Source organism: Macaca nemestrina, chromosome 13 (assembly GCF_043159975.1).
Source record: "Macaca nemestrina isolate mMacNem1 chromosome 13, mMacNem.hap1, whole genome shotgun sequence".
In the NCBI taxonomy this organism is placed as follows: Eukaryota; Metazoa; Chordata; class Mammalia; order Primates; family Cercopithecidae; genus Macaca; species Macaca nemestrina.
In genome coordinates, this window is record NC_092137.1 from 60,284,969 (window position 1) to 60,299,278 (window position 14,310).

The window sequence follows — 14,310 nt, forward strand, 5'->3', positions numbered from 1 at the left end:
TAATCTTACCCTGATATCAATAAAAGTGATTTACCTAAGGTCATTCAGATGGTCCTAATTTTGTTCCTTCTTGCATTTATTCAATAGACATTAGTTTAGCATCTACTATACACCAGGTGAGTTTTAACTATATGCCAGGTGCAAATAACACAGCAAGAAACAAGACAAATAAGTCCTCCACTTTGATGTGCCCACATTCTTCTGTGGAAAACAGACAGTAAACAGGTAAATAAGCAAAGATTGTATTTCAGATACTGATGTGTGCTATTAAAAAAAATAAAGCAGGCTAAGAAGATAATAAGTGATTGGATGGAAAATGGAGTTCTCTTTTCAGATAAAGTTGTCAGGAAAAGTTTGCTTAGAATGTGGCATGAGAACAGGATGAGAAGGAGAGAGCCATGCAAAGATCCAGAGGAAGGGCACAGGAGACAAGTCAACAGCCGGTGTAAAGGCCCTGAGGAAAGAAGGACCTTGCATGCTTGAGAAATGAGACAGGCAGTCTGGTTAGAACCTAGTGGGCACCAAGCTCTGTGAAGGCAGAGGTAGGCAGACTCCACTCAGAAGGAAGACAGAACCTGTGGGTTCAGATGCAGGTAGGTTCACACATTTCATGCTAGACATATAAAGTCATTCGCATCTATGGCTTCTGTTTGTCTTGGGGATGTAAGAAGATAGATCCTCAGCATAAAGGGAGGAACAGAAAAATTGCTGATGCTTTGAAGGGAGAGGAGGCTTGAATATCCTGAAGAGAGGGTAAGTAAATTCACAAAGGCAGTGTGATAAGATTGTGGTACTGATCATGTGTCATCATAAACTTAAAGTCAGCACAGTTCTTAATTTCTATAGCCACATCAAGCTACTTGAGTATGGGCCCAGGGTAAATAGAGAATTGGGATTTTGACAAGAAAATTCAGTGGAGAAGGAGTGGATAATAGGACTCAAACATCCCTGGATGTGTGTTTGTATCATTAACCATGAATCTGAGCCTAAGGCAGGCAATAGAGTCAGTGAATTCAAGGTCCTACTGGGGGTTGAACTAGGGGTGCTGAAAAAGTAGGATGTGATGTTCAGAAAGGAGAAGCTTGAAGTCAAAAGTGTAGAAAAGGAACAGTTATAGATTATGAAGAGGACTAGGTACAATCATGGAAGTGTGTGGCACCTACTATAAGCCACAACATGGTAAACCAGGACCAGAACAGAGTGAATGGTACAAGGGGATATTAAAGACCTGTAAGACACAGTGTCTGCCCCCCATGAATACAAAATGCCATTGACAAGACAGACCCATGAGCAAGTAACAATAGCCAATAATGCCACGTTGAACCATGGTGGAATGTTAACTTTATTTAAGGTTGAGTTTAGCCAACCTTAAGCTTTCATGACTGTTCTTCGTGACACATGTAACATTATCTCCACTAGTTTATTATCCTTACTTTATAAATGAGGACATTGAGACTCAAAAAGAAGCAAAGCCACTTGTCCAAAACCCAACAGTTAAAGTAAGACAAAAACCAACACAACTGCTGTGTCTTCTGACTCCTGGCTCAGTTCTCTGCAGACTAAAGAACAGAACTTGACACACAACACCATTAGATCATAGTCTCTGAGATCAGATTGCTTGAGTTCAAATCCCGGCTCCCCACCACTTGCCAAATAAACATGTACAAGTGACGTCTTTTTATTGTGCCTCAAATTTCTATAAAAGCAGGATATAGTAGTATCTACCTCAAATGGTGATGTGAGTATTAAATGAAATAAAGCTGGAATAAACCTTGCCTGGTACATAATAAGCACTCAGGTGTTACTACACTAAAGTGAAGATTTATGATTCCTGCTATAAGCATTACCATCCTGCCCTTCTCAGATGCTATCAAGAAAATCCAGAAGAAAAGCCACCTGCCCTCTCCACCCCTGTTGTGCCTTTGATAGCAACTTCATGGAAGATTAGGGTCTTGAGCAAGGTTATGATGGCGGACAGAAATTCTCAGACTTAGATCCATGGAAAGGTACAGGGAGGGCTTGTCATATGGAATAATAGCATGAACGAGGAACTGAAAGGGGCCTTGGTGGGGGAAAGTTCATGATGCAGTGAGGAAATCAGGCATCCCAGAAAAGGGAGGTCCTGGGAGCCCTGGGCCAGGGGAAAATTGAGCAAGTCTGGGGATGGGTTCCCTCTCAAGCTTCTCCGCTCTTTCAAGTGCACCCATGGAAAAATAGAAAGTAATTCTGCTTGCCCTCCCTTCTCCTTCTCTTCTGGTGGCCTCTGTGCGCAGGCAGCCATTCCACATAAATACTGAACCCAAAAGAATCCATCTGAAACTGTCTCCTAATGAACCGAGTCCATCAGAAGTTATGGGAGCATCAAGGCGAAAGGGCTCCTCATCTCATGTTGAATCCTATATCCATTTTAATGCCCTGTGCATTTCCCCTGCCCCCAGCTGGGAGATGAAGAAAAATAGTGTGTGAAATAATGTTGGCTTAAACTTCAATGAGAATAGGAAGATTTTGAATGATAGTGGACACTCTGTTCTTAACTGACCTTATTATGAGCAGCTATTGAAGAATTTTCAGGATAATGAGCTATCTCATCTTCCATATAACAAGCCGTGAGCAGATTGCTTAGATAGTATGGTCTCAAAAAAAAAGAAAAGAAAAGAAAAAGGATATCAATGCCTTCCATAGGAAAAAAAAAAAAAAAATTTACACTGTGGGTGGGGCTACTTCTCCAGTTAGGCTGTCTGCCATCAGGGATCCCAGGTCTCACGAAGGCACATCTAAGGTAGTGTTTGCCCCACCAGCCGCACACCCCCAGTCCTGCTTACCCTGGAGTTGTTAAGCTCCCAACACATTGCCACATAGGCAAAATCTGTCTTCAACACAACTCTCCAGCCTCTTTGCTAAGCGCTAAACCACCAGCAAGGAACCCCCGCCACCCAAACAACACCTTCCCCAAAACCCAGCCTGAAATGGCCATCCCTGACTTAATAGTTATTTATTTATTTTCTCATGGAAAACCATTGACGAGTATCTTATATGTGTTCATCATTGAACGAAACAAATATAGTTTCTGCCCCCACAAAACTAGCATAGAAGATGGATGTTAAATTTACAACCCCATAAAGTATGGTAAGTGCTGTGGTCAAGGAACTACAGGAACTAGTGGTACTGAGCAAAGAGGGCCCTAAGCTCCCCTATTGGGGGTCAGGAACAAGTCAGGGAACATCTATGCTTAAATATCCAGGGCTTGTTGTTGACATTCAGGGCATGCTCATGCCCATGTGGACCAACCTACATAGACAGGCACAGAATTACATACCTTAGTCCTGAAGATCATGGGCCCTTTATTTCAGTGCCTCAGGCAGGTCTATCAGAAGACAACTTGCTGAGCAGCTACGTGAAGAAGAGGAAGCACCAGGATGGAGTCCTCATTTCAGATCTGCCAGTGACTTGCTATGCAAATGTGGGTAAAATACTCAACAACCCCTCTGAGTCTCAAATTCTTTCCCCTAAGAGCAAGGGAATTCAACAAAATGGCCCTTATACAACAACATTCTATAAATCCACAATCATTGAGGGCTTGGGAGAAATAGCTAATATCCCTCGCCCCTTCTCCTATTTAGCCCTCTCAAACCTCAAATATTACGAGCTCCTTATAACTAGCCCTCTGTAGACAAAGTTCCCAACTTTATGTCAGAGTTTCTATGGAAATAAGACTCGGGCCCTGCCTTCAAGTTATCTACACTCAATTGGAGAAGAGAAGTTAGCTGAGTAACCACTACGTGAGACAGTAAATGACAAAAAGCTGTCAAAAGCGACTACAAATCCATGCCAGTGTGGCATAGAGACAAGCATGACTCTTCTCTGCCTTCCCTGATACCTCAACACTCTACTGAATAGGTCGACATTCAAGAGAGAGCACGTACATTTCTCAGGTGGCCAAAGAACTTTGTCCCCAAATGTAAAAGGAAACATACTCTTAGCCAGGGTTTCTCAACCTCAGTACTACTGATACTTTGATATTGTTGTGAGGGCAGCCCTGCACATTGCAGGATGTTTGGCAGCACCCCTGACCTCTACCCACTCCCCAGAAGCAGCCCCAACAACCAAAAATGTCTCCAGACACTGCCAGATGTCCTCTGAGGGACAAAAGCGTCTCCAGTTGTTCTAGCCCAATACACAAAGAAAAAAATAGATGATTATCCAAAAAGATATTAACCATTTCAGACACATGAATAGAAAAATCACTTCACGACAGATGAGTTTTGCTCTTTGAAAAGCCCCTCCTGATACACTCAAGCTTCCTTGCTCTCTCTTGTGGCAAAAATATTTGAATTATTCAATTATACCCTGAATTTGGAATGGGAATTGAGGGTGGTAGGAAAGTAACGTGTAATATAAAAGTTTTTTTTTTGTTGACAAGAAAATAAATTTCTTGCTGTGACTTCCAAAAGTCACCCATTCAGCCTGCATGGTGACTGAAAACAGTGTCAGTCTGGCCAGAAAGGCATCAGTGACCAACCGAATCATTCTAGCCCATTACCCCCTATCCACCGGGTGATGGTTGTCAGAGGAGAAATCATTAGGGGACATAGGGGTGGTAGGCACGCTAGGAAGCCACCTTGGACATTTGTCCATTAATAAGCACTTTCAGTAATGACCTCAGAAGAGAGTTTTAGGAGTGGTGATTTAGAAAATAAGCAACCGTAACAACTAAGAAATTACAGCAAAGCAAAAAGACAAAGTTTTTACTTTACAAGACTTAAGAAACTGTTCCCTTGCTACTAGCATTCACTTTGGCTTTCATTGGTTCTTTTCTTTATCTTTTAAATACATTATCTGTGGCAACTGAATTTGCAAATAACACATCTGTAAGTGATAAAGCACAATATAATGAATAGGTGTGAGCCCCCACCCAATTCAAACATTAGAACATTATGATTAGCTTGCACACTCCTGCATGTATCTTTCTTTTCTTTGTCACCTTCTTCTCCAGACATAATCACAGTCTTATTTCCACTGCTTTTTAAAAGTTTTTACTGCTTTTCAAAAGTTTGTTTTACCACAAATGTATGTAAGCTTAAGTTTGTTGTTCTTGCTCTTGAGAACTACAAAAACGATATGTGTTGTGTTCTGGGGCTGTTTTTATTCAGTATTAGTTTTGCAAAATTTATCCATATTATAACTTATATTCCATTCCATTATATACCAGAATGTATTTACCAACTACTTGACATTCAAGTAGTTTTCCTATTTTTACAATTATGAGAAGGACAGTAAAACAAATTCATAAAAACATGCCAGAGTTTTTCTAGAGTGTGCTTGCTAGGCCATAGGGCAGGCAGATGTTCACCTTATGAGATAGTGCCAAATTATTTCCCAAAGTGTGTGCACCACTAGTAATACATAAGATACTGTATTGACCCACATCCTCTCAAACTTGATTTTCTTTGATTTCTTAAAATTTTCCAATTTCTATTAGAAATTCACTCACTTTTAATCCTTCTAAATTTTTCCCCAATTTCTGAACTGTCATTCCTACAAAAGAGATATGACTCTTCAATCTTTTCTTTTTATTTTAAATTAATTTAATTGAACAAGGATTCATAGTGTACCTACCGCGTCTTAGTACTATGATTTGTTTCAAAAAGTGGAAAACATAGTCCCTGCTCCCAGGAGTTAAAGAAAGCACAGTATCATGCAAATCAGAGCAACTGGAGAATGACACCAAATACAGATTCTAAGGAAACACTAAGAGAAATCAAGAAGATACAAACCAAAACAACAAACCAATTTTCACCTACCAAATTAGTACTAATTGTTTTTAAATGACAATGTGGAAAGTGCCAAGACGGATGCATTATCACACATTCAACTGGTAGTAGTATAAATTGGTAGAATCATTCTATTGGGTGAGTTGAGAAAATTATTCAAAAGCCTTAAAATGTATGAATACTTCTTAATTCTTTTATTCTACTTCTAGGGATTTATACTATAAAAATAAACAAGGAAGTAGACAAAAACTTAATGACAGTGAAATTTTATGTGACAAATGACAGTGAAATTTTGTGTAATATAGCAACTATGGATCAAAGACAAAAATCAAACTTTACCAAATAGTCAACATTGAAGAGATTGAGCAAATAATGTTTATTGTAGCCAAACACTAGAATACTGTGTAGCCAATTAGAATGACACTGTAGAAGTGTATTTATTGTAATGGAAAGATATCCAACTTATTCAGCGAAAAACATCAATTTACAAAGAATTATAGCCTCAAGTTTGCAAAAAAGAAAAGTGCCAGTGGTACATATGCATCAAAAAAGAGAAAAATTTTAAATAATCATATGCTACAAAGCTTGATATTTTCTAAATTCAAGCATAAATTGGAAAGGGTATAGGTAGAATGAATTAGAATTATTAGGAATGGCTGTATCCAGGAGTAAGACCTTGAAGGATTAGCTTTTTGAGAATGAGCAAATAAATAAAATGGTTCTTCAACTGATGGAATCCCACCTTCCCATCAATTTCAGCACCAGAGGGAGAGCAGGGATCTAAATTAGAAAATGGTCATGCATCTGTTCAGCAGCCTGCAGGAGAGCTGGCCAGGCACATGTTCCCTGGCTGGAAGGCTGTGCCGACTCCAAGGACCTTTTCTTTTTTATTTATTTATTTATTTATTTATTATACTTTAAGTTCTAGGGTACATGTGCACAACTTGCAGGTTTGTCACATATGTATACATGAGACGTGTTAGTGTGCTGCACCCATTAACTCGTCATTTACATTAGGTATATCTCCTAATGCTATCCCTCCCCCCATCCCGTCCCCACAATAGGACCCGGTGTGTGATGTTCCCCTTCCTGTGTCCAAGTGATCTCATTGTTCAATTCCCACCTATGAGTGAGAACTCGTGTCCTTTGTAGGGATATGGACGCAGCTGTGTCCTTTGTAGGGACATGGACGCAGCTGGAAACCATCATTCTCAGTAAACTATCACAAGAACAGAAAACCAAATACCGCATGTTCTCACTAATAGGTGTTCTCCAACGACCTTTTCTACTGCGCCCCTGGAATGCTCGCACTAAGTTAGTTGGTCAACAACCAGCCTGGGTCATTTAACACACAGGCAGCCTGTTTAACTGAATTACCAAAATCACCCCTTCACATATGATAGCCAAAAATGTCATTAGTTACAATTTACCTTGAATGTATTCATGCTCCATAAAGGAAGCTTGTTGTGGATTAATATTATCCAGGCATGGCTATAAATAAAGTGCCTTTTGTCCCTACTGACATAAATATCATAATGCAAATGTATCATAATTTCATAACCAAAACTTGTCTTCAGTATACTGTCTCATAGAAAACGAAACTCAGCTTGATTATTTGCTGGGGTAGGGGGTAGGGGAATCCAACAGGAGGGAAGATGACTGTTCAATTGATAGTCTCAAATTTGCTTCAGAAACCAAATCATCTATAAGATTTTAAGGCAACAAAAACATGGAGAAGGGATGTTACACATTTACTCAAACATTATATCTCAATGAAATGGGTGTCTTCAAAAAAATTATTCAGCCTTTCAACTTAGGAAACGCTAATTAATATAGGCATTTTAATGTCTTGATTTCCGGGAAAAAAAAAAACCTCCTCAAAGAATACAGACTCTTGAGACTCTGACGTTTAAAAGAAATAAAGCCCGGGCATGATGGTTCACTTCTGTAGTCCCAACATTTTGGGGAGGCCAAGGCAAGAGGATCACTTGAGACCAGGAGTTCAAGACAATCCTGGGCAACACAGTGAGATTCTGTCTCTACAGATTTTTTTTTTTTAATCATCCTGATGTGGTGGTGTGTGCCTGTGGTCCCAGGTACTTAGGAGGCTGAGATGACAGGATTGATAGAACCCATGAGTTTGAGGTTGCAGTAAGCTATGATCACACCATTGCACCTCAGTCTGAGAAACAGAGCAAGACCTGTTTCTAAAAACAAAAAAACAAAAACAAAACAAAACAAAAAAAAGATACATAGATAAGTAAATAGATGATAGATAGATAAATATATGCCTCTGCTAGAATTTTCTTCAGCAAGGTTATACCGACTTCTAATGCAGACCCCAATGGAGTTGTCACCCCTTCACACCGAGTCAGTGAGACCAGATTCCCATTTTCAGTCATCATAGCATCCAAATGACCAAGGAAAGATCATATATACTTGACAGATTTTAAAAGTATTATGTGGACATTGAGTCCAACATTTCTCCAGTGGGGAACAAATGTGATCAACATCATTAATCAGAAAAGTATTATCTTAATACTGCTCTACATGAGAGGTAACTGTTCGACACCATTTGGAAGTGGGGTTCCCTGGCATGGCAGGAAAATCTCTACAGTAACTGCAGATACAGAGAGGCTGTTGTTTTCCCAGGTTTTTGTTTCTAACAGGTTCCATTCTGTGAAGAAAAGTGACTGGTTCCACATTTCTATGAGCAATATTAAAATTCACCATTGTAGTCTCACTTAATAAAAACATGGACACTGCAAGAGTCTCTACAAACACACCAGACTTGAAATTAAAGGGTGAGCTTATTGTTGTTATGGAAAACATGGATCTCTTTGCATTAGGACTTGGTGAACAATAAATAAATTTCCAGGAGAGGTCTCCTAAGCTGATATGCATTCAAGGTATTATCTTTGCTCTGACTGTATGTGCTTCTGGGTGAAAAAATTCTAATTGCACTCCCATTCAAAAATCAACCGTGGGAATAAGGAATCATGCTCATTTTATGCACAGCTGCCCGAAGGCCTTATCCTTAAAACAAATTACAGCACCTCCTATGCAATACGCACTCTGAAGCTAATTCTAACCCTACAGCAAAACTCCAAAATTAAACTTTAATCTGTGATCTAAACAATTTGGTGTTTGTGATCAATTTTTATAAAATGCCAAGGTAATTGTTACAGCAGAGGAAGACTGGGTTGCCTAATAGCACATTCGGGTAGAACCAATTGAGGCTCCTGGGGCAGGAACTGGGTAGAAACAGACTTTGGGACTGCACCTGTACGGAAGTTAGGCCTCTGTCAGAGCCAGGGATGAGGAGAGAAGGGGAAGGGAGGAAGAAAAGGGTAGGGAGGCAGAAAGATAAGAAGATGGTGGGACACAGCAGGGAGGGGTGGAGGAGGAGAGGAGGGAGGAGATAGGGAAGGAGGGAGAAAGAAAGAAAAAAGGAAAGAGAAACAAAGATAAAGACAAGAGGGAGGGAGGGAAGGAAAGGAGGGAAGGAAGGGAGGGAAGGAGAGAAGGGAGGAAGGGAAAGAAAACCTCCAATCACACATCCTATTTGCTTCCCCCTGTCAAAGACCCAGGCAGTCTGCCCCTCCATTAAAGCAATCGCTTTGGCCCTATTAGAAATTAAATTCGGTCTCTTGAAACTGTACACTCAGAAGCCAGTAAGGTGAAAGCAAATTTGACATGATATATCCAAAAGCAAAGGGGGCCAGGGGATGACAGGTTCCAGAGCAGGGAGAACACCACCTCAGAAACGTGCCCCACAGAAGAGAGTTCAAAGAGTTCCCAGAGAAGGTCTGCCTTTTCCCAACTGGCTGCAGAGCCTCTGCATCCTGCAGCAACCTACTCAGCCGCTCTGATAAGTCAGACAGAATTCATGGGAGATTACCACACAGCTCCTGCCAAGCTGTGCTGCAGCGCGGGTAATAGATATGCTCCAGCACTAAATCCTAAAAGGCCCTGCTACATCTGTCAAGCATGCCCTGGAAAAGCACCCTCAGTTCAGATGTTATCACTGCTCTGCCTGCATCAGAAGATTTAGTGTCCACCCTGGAGGTTGCTTTTGCTGCACAGTTTTCAGGGGCAAATCAACAAGGGAGAAAGATGAGAGAAAAAAGGCAAATTATTCTTGCTTAAAGCAAAAGAAATAAAGTGATGTGCTTGCAGACTAGTTCAGCTTCTCGCCCTGCATCCAGAAGGTCCCAAATCCCACATTAAGGAGGTACTGATGTTCTAAGCTGATTAGCTAGGACGGTTAGAGTCCCTGGACTGTGACATCATGTAGATGATCTTCTATAGAGTGACTCTTTCCCAAGGAAAGCTAAACAACAAACCCAGCAGGGATCCATAGGCAAGAGATAGAAGATGCAAGCTTTTGATAATTAACTTTAAAACAGGTTCGAGAAAAAAGCTGTTCTGATATAAAATGAACTTTTCAGAGCATTTGCTTAGGAAAAGAAAAAAAATAAATAAACCCCTCCAAACAGTTGTACTTCCCACTAACCATGTTTCCAGATGCAGCTTCTGTTTGTTCAAAATGTATTTTAAGCACTACTTTGGACATTTTGTTCATTATGAGCAAAGAAGAGTGTTACAGTTATATGTATTTTTAAAGTGCAGAGAAAAAAAAAATATATATATATATACTCTCAGTGTTTTAAGCACAGGAACTCTGCATATTAACTGCCTGTTTTCTCACCAGAGCCTGTAATGAATCCAAGAGAAAGGAGTCTCAACCTGACCTACCATCTCAGTTTTCTGGAAACTGCTCACTCTCTTAGCCCAGGATAAGTGCCCAGGGTGTAGCTGGAGTGTCTGTGGGTCTTGGAGAGGTATAGACGGCAGGGGCATCCAGTGACATTGTAATTGCAGACCCTTGTAGTGGAGCTGAACAAATAAGCTGAGGACTGAGCTGACCTCTAACAGGACACTGGGCAGATGTTTAGACTCGGAATCAAGAAACAGAAGCCAAAGACCCATGTCTATGAGCATCACAATTACCTAAAAATATTAAAAGCTTCTTGAAGAAAATTAGGTCATTTTCCTAACAAAACCATGTGTTGTCTTCATGCGAACCATGTGCCCACTCCTGAAAACAAACTTCGGGAAAGAACCAAGGATTGCCCATGGGATTAGAGCTTCCTAGTCTCAGTGATCTTCTCATTCAAAAACTAAAAGGATCTTCTTTTCAGAGGGCCTTCCCAGAGCTAATGATACTAAATTCATTACATGAATTGTCTTATTTAATCCTATCAACAGCCCTGACAGACAGGTAATATTATTATCTCTATTCTTCAGAGGAGAAAACAGAGAATCAGAGAGGCTAAGTAATTTGCCCAAGGTCACACAGCTTATCATTATTCTGTTATTTGTAGTGGGCCACCCAGTTCTAGGAACAGATTAAGCCCTCGATCAGAGCGTCTTCATCGTTTTATTGGATCAACATTTATTTCCATACTAGATGCTTGCTGAAAACCAAGAAGCATATTTTGTCAAGAAGTTGGTTTGGTGGCACAGGAGCTGAAGATGACAGAAACTCTCTTTGAGGCCCCTGGAAGCCTCCCCACTCCCCTGAAAAACCGTAGAGGCAGCGATTGAAGAAAGTAACAGATGCCTCCTCCTAGCCTTCTTCACCCAGACCTTCGAAACTGTCACAGGCTGGGAGGAGTCACCGCCTCATCCCAGAGCTGAGCTCCAGGCATCCTTGTCAGAGAGCACTGGTTTGAGGTGTTTATGATCAGAGTCCAATTAGCCTAAGGGGAAATTAAACAATTGGCTGGCAGCTCACTGATTAGCAATTATTTTCCCAGAAAGTTGGTAGAAGCGGTGGTGACTGCTGAGCCCCAAATCCCCATGGCCTCTTAGTAACTTTGTGTAAAAACACTCTCATCCCTGTTTCCCCAAACAAGCTGCAGCTTCTTTGATAAACATTCTGGCCTTAGATTTTCATTCTCATTCAAATACGCCTTGGTATTTGATTTCTCCTGGTATAGCATATACGATGGTCACTTAATTATCACTCAGCCCTTTCTTCAAACCCACCATCCAGAAGAGGTAAGTTGGTGGTCTTGTCCTAGGGTGGAAGATGCATTTGTATCAACAGCTCTATACTCTTATCTTGTGTGATTCCAAACCCGCACAGCTAAGCCGCCGCAGGAGTTACAGAGTCCAGTTTCCCTCCCAGATACAACTATCTGGTCCACACGAGATGGAACCCAGGCAGCATTCTGTGGTCATTAGATCATGACTCTGGAATTCACAAATCTTGTGTGAATTCCACCTCTGCCACTTACCGTTTAGACAAGTTAATTAATTCATTCTGGATCTCAATGTCCTCATCTGTAAAATGAAATAAAAGTACCTATCTTGTAAGATTGTAATGAGGATTAAGTTGAATAAATACATGGAAATCACTTAGCACACAATATGTAGCACAGAATAAGAGCTTAATGAATGGCACCTGGTATTGTTGCTGGTATTTTATTACAATTTATTCTCACAGGCTCTTTAGCACTACTTTCTAACCTGCTAACCTAGCTAAAGATTGTGGGGTTTTGGGGGGATTTTTCATTTTATTTTGTTTTGTTTTTCATCAACTGGATGACTTTAAAGAGAACTTTCAGAACTACTTTAAGAACCTAATCTGATTAATAGGCAACTAAAACTGACAGTCTTCCTGATCTCATAATAGGTCTCTCTTTACATATCCTTAGAACATTTCGGGTCTACCTCGTAGGCCACCTTGTATTGCTATTAAACTTTTACACGTATGGTTTTCTAATGAGACAACCTCTTTGAATGCAAAGATAGTACTTTATACTCGTGGGTGTCTTCCTCAATGTCTAACACAGGGCCAGGCACTGGAGGTCACTCAGTGTATCGAAAAGACAGGAAAATAAACGAAGACCTCAAATGGCTAATTTAATTGGGCCTCATGACCAGTTTCTCTAAATGTAGGAATTCTCTACATGTGAGGAACAGAGGTGATAACTCTGCGGTGTGGCACACTGTCTTGTTGACTTGCTTTATGTCCCTGAAGCTAGAACAGGCCTTGACTGCAGGGAGTAGCATCTTACAAGGCACCAACACCAGCACTTAGCCCCGATCTGGGCACACAAGCTTCTCTTTGGGCTTCTGGCCCTGCTGTCTGCAGTCACAATCAGGGAAAGAATTAGAAGTCTGATTTTACTTCAAGATTTCTGGCCTCCAATATTAAAGTCAAAATCATGTTCACATTTTTTTAAAAAGCAGGAAGTGCCACCATTGTTTCCTCGCAATGTTTCCAAGGCAGTGGGATTTTTTTAGTTGTTTTCCAAAAGCAAAGCTTGACGGTGCAGACCATCATTCTCTATTCACAAACAGAGCGGAGTCTAGAAAAGTGCATACATCAGTGGGAAAATGCTACTAATGTATTATTTCCTTGAAAATAAATCAATTCTTGAATGATTCCCAATAAAGAGATTGAGTCTCATTTGTGTTTTTAAGTCTATTATGCATTTAGGTCCATCCAACTGAATTTTAAAAAATGATATGACGTGTGTTTGAAATACGGAATCCCCTGCATCCAGCGCGACTTACCCTGCATTCTCTTGCCTGGACAATAGCTTCAAACTCACACGGAGCAAGAAGCAATTGCCAGCAGTTGGGGGCTTCCACTCCAGCCCCTTAGACCCCAAATTGACTCTTCCAGGTTTAAAAGCAAACAGCAATTGCCAGAAAGTGACTTATTTCATAAAAGAAACTGAAACACAATGCCCTGATTGGGTTCCTCTTTCTTATAGAATGAGAGCACATTCACACTCCAGCAAAGCCATCGGCCCCATTTCAAGAACTTCAATTTGACTCACAGAGCAAAAGTGGACTGTGGGGAGCGCACTTAAGACCCATGGTTCAACATCAAAGGGGGAAATGTTCAAATATGTTAGAGACTCTGTGCAAAGGGGTATTATGTGTCTCCACAGATAGGCTTGGGCATACAGGTGGAAAACATTTTTCCCCATTTGTCATGTTCCAAGCGTCTCTGCTTTAAAGGAAAGCATGAAAATGGGGAGTTAAAAACAACGCCTGCCCCTTTCCTCAATGATTTCTGCATGTTTGCTACATTTGATGCAGACGTGTGTCCTACAATGGTTGAAAAAGGACTTTGATTCTGACCTTCTCCTGTCAAAAACAGCTACTGTCAAGAATAATCTAAAACAGCTTCATAAGGGACGCTTTAACTGATTAATCTCTGAAGGTCACACCGTCTGTTTAGACTCTAACATTGGTGCCACTTGCAGAATAGCTAAACTTGGGAGGGCCCAGCCAGCTCACTGTGGGAAGCTCAGCTCCCAGGGGTAGTTACAGATAATTAGCACAGTTAAAAGTTCAGCCACTTCAGGTAGTTTTTACAATCCCATTTCTTCGAGCACAGGGGCCATGTCTCATCACGGTTCTCATCATCATCAAGAAAACACATTTATTCTCTATCAACTTGTGAGCTGACCTACAAGGGGAGATAAATGCACCCACCATTGCCTCCAGAGGC

The 14,310-nt window shown here is 40.8% G+C and overlaps 1 long non-coding RNA gene across 3 annotated transcripts in view; it reads right to left on the bottom strand.

Moving 5' to 3' along the window:
- The window catches only part of LOC139357858 (uncharacterized), a 276,436-nt gene that overhangs the window by 237,528 nt on the left and 24,598 nt on the right, over positions 1–14,310 (bottom strand). For 2 of the 3 annotated variants that reach the window (XR_011611758.1, XR_011611757.1), the window contains exons 1-2: positions 14,295–14,310; positions 12,077–12,122 (exon numbers count right to left, since the gene is read on the bottom strand). The exon at positions 14,295–14,310 is cut by the window's right edge and continues 7,630 nt beyond it. This is a non-coding gene — a long non-coding RNA (uncharacterized lncRNA). The remainder of the gene's footprint in view (positions 1–12,076; positions 12,123–14,294) is intronic. The other variant, XR_011611756.1, reaches the window with a different exon arrangement.